The following is a 6,720-nucleotide window of genomic DNA, read 5'->3' as shown; positions in this document are numbered from 1 at the left end:
TGATTTAGGATAACAGCCTAAATTAGATGGATTTTTGGCTGCTTTTTTCACTCAGCCACAGAATACCAGTGCCAGAAACTTTAGTAAGGGCCACATTAGTGTCTGGTCTTCCCACCACCAGGACCTGTGCTGTCTGCAGGAGAAGACTTCCATCTCGAAAGGCACCTCGCAGCCTCTGAGCTGGTTTTCCCAGCTCCCAGCAATAAAGGCAGCCACAGATGTGGTTACAACTTTGATTACTTTTATTTTTCTAATCATTTGAGAAAGCATCTTGCCAGAGAGCAGCTGGAAGTGACAGTCCTGGGCAGCGAGCAGCAGCTCAGCTGGCAGGCTTCAAAATAAGGCCATTTTATCAAGCATTTAAACCAGAAAAGTTAACGATTTGGCAACAGGGCAGGAGATCAGAAACTGACTCTGTCCTGCAAGTGGGTCTGAGCTGGCCCAGCACACTGCTCAGCTCTGCAGGGCGAGGGCTGACCCAGCCAGGGTGTCCATGCCAGGGGCACCTCTGACCCCAGCCAGCGGCACTCCCATGTCACTTTGCTTTGCTGCACCCTAGTTCCCTTCACCCATAACCAGGGACATCTGCACGTCTCTCACCCAGCAGCACATTCAGACGCAGAGTGCAGAGAGCATCCTGATCGACAGGTCAGGCATCTCGAAGCACGTGCCAAGACCTGCATTGTGACACTGTTGTTTATGGGGTGCGTGCTGGCTGCAACAGTGATGGGTGGCTGCAGGCACACCAGGTATGAGGCAGTGGTTTGGGGGAGACCATGGGGGACTGCTTCTTCCCTTCCTTCAATTCCTAGTGGAGAAATAGAAAGGCAATTGCAATCAATTTGGCATATATCTATTTACTATGAGCACATACAAAAGACTCACAACAGATCTCCTCCCCCACCTTTGGCAGCCAGCCTACATGTTGGCAAGCAAAAGATGTTCTCTTAAGGATACACTGCAATATCCTGAGTCATGCTGGAAGTCTGAATCCACCAGGAAGCCTGCTGAAGTCAAGGACCTAGCGCAGTGATGCTGCCTTCTTACGTATTGCTTATGGCAATGTTCATGGGGGTGAATCCTCCACGTCACCAGCACCAAGGGACCTGAGAGGCAGCAATGCTTCACTTGCCCGGTCCAAAGGGCAGAAGGTACGAGAGGTACCTAGGTCCCAGCCCTAGGATGGAGATGACAAGAGCATCGCTCCACTGAAGCTCTGCCACAGCTGACTGGGCTTTAACTGGCATCTCCACCTAACCCTCACCTTCCTATGCAGGGCCCCTGGGGGCAAACAGGGTTGCTGTGGTGGCTGCCTCGGGGTGCCAGGCTGCGGGAGGCGGTGTGAGCCAGGGTATGTGACAGAAGGGCGAAGGCAGAGGAGCTAAACTGATTTACATCAGCTGAGGAACTACTGCACGGTTGGGCGGCAGAGCATAGCGATTCAGGGGAGGAACAGCAAATTCAAAGCCCAACATTAACGCAACGCTCAGCTGAGCAACCCAAGGACTCCGAGGAGATGAAATTCAAACCAGGCAGCAGGCTCAAATCAGGAGAGTTTGGCAGCCAAGAGCTTTAGGTTCGTGCCCCCATCAGGCAAATGTGGACATAGACAACAGAAACCTGAACATTTCCTGGGAAAAAGAGAGGCCTCCGTCCCCCAAACCGTAGTTTTCTGTAGAAGCAGATATTGGTTTCCACTATTTCACTGATGGTCACTCTGACAAGTAGCCATAGCTCAGCAGAAATACAGCCATACAGCCTCTGCAGATGATGCCATATACTTCAGTAGTCCTCAGCAAACAGCAGAGCCCAGACTGCAGGACATGCTCTCTTCAACTTATGCAGCAGCAGGCCTTCAGCCATCCCTGGACAGAAAACCAGCATGGGAAAATGCAGCACCACACTAATCCATTGAGAGAAAGGGGGACTCAAGGGCCATGGCACAGCAGTCCTGGCTGTACATCAGGACCATGTTCTGGGGTGAAGAGGGCACAAAGTGTATCATGTCATGGTCATCTACAAACTACCAGTTGGATTTAGCAGGTTTGCAGCAGCTGTTAGCTATTGCAAAGAGATGTATAGATCTTAAGGCCAAAGGACCAGATAAAATCATTTCATACGAACTCCTGCAAGACACGAGCCACAGAATCACATGTCCATAATTTTCTGTGTGACCCCAGGCATGTCTTTCAGAAAGATCTGCCATCTGGATTTAAAGATATCGAGGGATGGAAACTCTTCCATCCTTGAGTACATTAGTCGATAAAACCATAAGCATTAACAAGGGAGACACCCTTTTTTTTGCCCGTCTTCCTCTTCCAGACACTGTATGTTGTTATTCCTTTGTCCTCCAAACTCAACAGCCCTCAGCTCTCAGAAGTCTCATTCCTAAAGAAGTACATCGAGATGATGATCCAGTCACCTCTTAACCTTTCCTTTGTTACGCTAAATTAGTTTAAACTTCCTTCATGCTCCCTCCAGGGAAAGTTTTCCAGCCTCTGAACCTTCTTCTTTCCCGGGCAGCTCCTCAGAGCCCCTCCGGCCACGCTGCCCCACCAGAGGAGCCGGCTGATTGAGCAGGAAGTCAAGGCTGATTAAGCAAATCACCCTGGAAGCTAAGGAAACAAGCTCTTGGTCACATCACTGGTGTCCGGAGACCTCCACAAAACCTCCTTGTCCCAGCGTGGACATACTGACACCCAAACATCTGTCTCTCCATGAGCGTTGTGCCAACTGCATGGCTCCTCTGCCCTCAGCCCCTGCTGCTGCCGTTACCCCAGCCCATCGGCCCGGCTTTCCAAGCACTCAGGGCACCAGGCATGTTGGGGTGTGTGCAACTGAGTCTGCAAAGCAATTAACAGCGATAATTAATCTTTTTGATTACTTTTGCCCAGTCCCATCAAAATTCTGGGGTGTGTTTGTTCAGTTGCTGTGTGAGAACCGCTTGATAGGTTTATATGATGTAAATTACTCAACAGGCAGTACCCGTGGCAAGAAATAATTGGGAGGATTTAATGTCACCGGTTAAATGAACCTCCTGAAAACCAAGAGTTCTAGCGAAGCTTTTCTCTTTTCTCCTCCATCCGCACAGCGCTCAGCGCCTGCCCGGCCACCTCTCTGTGCTATCCTTCACCACGGCGTTTCCCTCCGCCGGCCCGCACCCGCCTCCTGCCCGCTCCTCGGTGGCCGCCAGCAGCCTCCCGGTTCCGCGTTCAGCCCGGAGCAGAGATTGCCCCGGCACACCGGGTGACTGAGCCCGGACACCGCCGCCGGCAGCCTCCCGGTGCCTGCGGGCGGAGCGCCCACCCGGGCCGGTGCGTGAGCCCCGAGCTCCCCCTAGCGGGGCCGGAGCGGGCCCTGCGCCGAGCCGCGCCGAGCCGAGCCGGGCGGAGCCGGCGTCACCGCTTCCTTAGCGAGGAAATCCCGGGCTCTGCCTCTGCCGGGACCGGTGAGCACCCTCCCGGGTCTCCCGCCGCCGCTGTAAATCAGGAAGCACCACTCGGCGACACACAGGGTCCGTGTCTGCAAAGACCAGACCGGGACCAGGCAGAGTCTGGGGTTTAATCTGGTGATGATGCCATAAATACAGCCATGAGAACCATGCGGGCAAAAAGGGAGCTGGGGGAAACTCGGCCAGGGAGGTTTCATACAGTCATAGAGTAGAATCATAAATAGTTTGGATTGGAAGGGACTTTCAAAACTCTTCTCGTGCAACCCCCCCGCAATGAGCAGGGACATCCTCAACTGGATCAGGTTGCCCAGAGCCACATCCAGCCTGGCCTTGAGTGTCTCCAGGGATGGGGCATCCACCACATCTCTGGGCAACCCATGCCAGGGTTTTACCACCCTCATTGTAAAGAATTTCTTCCTCATGTCCAGCCTGAACCTCTCCTCTTTCAGTTAAAAAACATCACCCCTCTTCCTATTGCAACTGACCCTGCCCTAAAGTCTTTTCCCGTCTTTCTTATAGGCCCTTTTTAACTACTTCAAGGCTGCAGTAAGGTACCCCAGAGTCTTCTCTTCTCCAAGCTGAACAACCCCAATTCTCTCACCCTTTCCTCATTGGAGAGGTTCTCTGGTCATTTATGTGGCCCTCCTATGGACTGTCTCCAACAGGTCCATGTCTTTCTGTACTGAAGACCCCAGAGCAGGATGCAGTACTCCAGGTGTGGCCTCAGCGGAGCAGAGTAGAGCGGCAGAATCACTTCCCTTAACCCCAAGTCCTCCTCCAGGATACTTCCAATCCCTTCATCCGCAGCCTGTACTGATGTTTGTTTGAGCTGGCAATGGACTGTCCCGATGTGCCCAACCAGAGAAGGAATAGCCTCTAAAAGACAATCCACAGACATCACACTACTGTCTGGGCACACACGCATGATGCACAATGTGCCTTGCGGGGCCTTGCAGGGCAAAGCTGACAACAGGACTGGTGTGGTAAAGTAGGAGACCAATCCAGCTGGCTCATGTGCCTTGGGCACAGTGAGCAAGTCCCAGGGTCGGAGTTTGGTCAAGGGATCCAGTGGGGTGAGGAACGAGTGCGTCTTCCCTCCTTTCTATCCCCCAGCACAACAGTGACATAAAGCCGCATTGATACCACCAGCAGCCTTTGTAAATCGTGCTACCTCGCTTCTCTCTGGCTCCTATCTTTCTTTCAAAGATTCCTCACTAAAACACAGACGGAAAAGTTCACAGGTTGCTTCCATGAGTTCGTAAGTTACTTATGAACTGTGCAAGTGGCTATGCAAGTATAACTCCCTAAACGTCTCTGTAAGGGACACAGACAGACTCAAGACCCAGGTGACCATATTCAGACACTGTTCTGCTCTGGAAATCACAGGGTTTGAGCTTTGCACCCCATTCCCCATGGACAAGTAATATGTCCCTCCCACCAGTGAGGGAAGGTGAGAAAGTTACTTGTGGCATTAATCCTTGCCCAAGGGCTGTGGTATTTGATGTTCCTGTGGGATCCTGAGTGCATGATCTGCGGTGGGGCGAGAGGAGCTGCTGCCCAAGCCTCGTGCCCATATGGTGCTCCAAGCCCACATTTCAGGGGGGGTAAGATATCCTTCTGGTTGGGTCTCATTCCCCCACCATCTACCAGCGCTTCAAAAAAACAAGGTTCCAACCCATAACATCACAAGATTTGCCTTAAGAAAATAAAGCAAGCAACAAAATATGGGTTCCTTACCCTCTTTGTGTCCGTGGAGCAGGAGTTTCACTTTTTCTCTGCAGCACTGGGATCAGCCACTTTTCTCCTTCCTCAGATAGAGCAGGGTTTCTCGCTGAGGCTTTAGGGAATGACTGGCAGCAGAGGGGCCTGGCTTCCTGCGGGATGGAGGAGAGATGCAACCAGGCTCCATGTTTCTCCAGTTTTGTGCTGACATTTTTATTCCGCGTTGCTCCTTATCAGCTCAGGGCCAGCCTGGCCCACAGGCAGCTGATGACATTTCCAGTCATCGGCATTTTTCCAGTTGAGCTGAGATTAAGCCAGGGCCTTCTGATAAGGACTTGTACATTAGACAGCTGAAAGAGTGCTAACAGCCTCATCAGCCACCCAGGCTTCCCGGTGGCCTCGCAGAGCTCCGGCTGTCATGTGCAGTATGTTTCCGAGCTGGTGCCACACGTCATGCCCGTACCTGGAAAGGGCCCAGGCAGGGCTGGTGGCTGAGCTAGCAGGGTGCTGCACTGGCACACAGACCTGGGGTGCTGGGGGAACTGTGGCTGGTTGCTTCCACCTTGTCAGTCAGCTGAATCCAGACATCACCCAGCTCCTCCGTGTACCTGTGTGCCAGGGAAGACAGCAGCAGATGCAGATCAGGGTCTGCAAACAGCTTCCTCAGTGGTGCTCCTGCCTGCACTGTGGCTGCCCACCTGCCACAGCGCTGTTGGCTCTGACTGTGTTTTATGGAGACTGCATCATAGATCCCTCCACTTACACATCAATCCTGGCCTGAGGCTCAACCCCATGTCAGCTAAGTCACTACAGTGTCTTGCCTTGCTGTTAAGGGAGCCTGACCCTGGTTACCCTTGTCTGTGTGATCTGGGGTGTGGGTGTAAATGTACATTCACCCTCCCTGTAAATAGCGTTGGGCAGCCGATTCCAGAATTGCTTTGACACTCCAGGGCAGGAGTCCCGTGTAGGGAATGCCAAACAGTCAGTTTTTCTGCACCTGAAAACATCACCACTTTAAAGTCTTTTAGCTCTTTCCATGAATATATCAGCAACTTGATACAAACAAACACACCCAGCCCACAGTCCTGTGGGACAACAAGGCTCCGGCATCCAAAAGGGAATGGGGAAATGCGTTTCTCCATGTACTGGAGCTTGATTTTACCTGATCTGGGCATTGTGCTAAGGAGGAATGAGCACAGTGGTTAAGAAACGGCATTCTGTCTTACAGATGTGCACACATACACCTCCACACGCCACTCCATGCTTGAGGAGCCCCCTGAAAACATCCCCACGTCGGCATGCAGCCAGGGTAGGCTGTGGCTTGCCCAGATATGTGCCCACGGATTCAGTGCAAACAAAATAGGTGCTGGCATTTAGGAAAGCAGAAAAAATAGCCCGTGTGTCTTGGCAGGTGTCCATAATAACAAATAGCAGTAATAATATCAACAATTACACCAGCAATAATAATAAACACTGATAAAGGACCTTATGTGGTGCCGGCTGGACTGAAGTTCCTGTGCAAGGCATCTCATCGGTTCTCCCTGCTC

The 6,720-nt window shown here is 52.2% G+C and overlaps 1 long non-coding RNA gene across 1 annotated transcript; it reads right to left on the bottom strand.

Moving 5' to 3' along the window:
* Positions 1 to 224: 224 nt before the first annotated feature.
* Positions 225 to 5,357, bottom strand: LOC136011088 (uncharacterized). Its single transcript, XR_010611195.1, has 2 exons — positions 5,189 to 5,357; positions 225 to 808 (listed from the first exon to the last, which is right to left on the bottom strand). It is a non-coding gene; the product is annotated as an uncharacterized LOC136011088 (long non-coding RNA).
* Between the last annotated feature and the right edge of the window lie 1,363 nt (positions 5,358 to 6,720).

This window comes from Lathamus discolor, chromosome 3, assembly GCF_037157495.1.
Source record: "Lathamus discolor isolate bLatDis1 chromosome 3, bLatDis1.hap1, whole genome shotgun sequence".
In the NCBI taxonomy this organism is placed as follows: Eukaryota; Metazoa; Chordata; class Aves; order Psittaciformes; family Psittacidae; genus Lathamus; species Lathamus discolor.
This window is presented reverse-complemented; position numbering and strand designations above follow the sequence as displayed.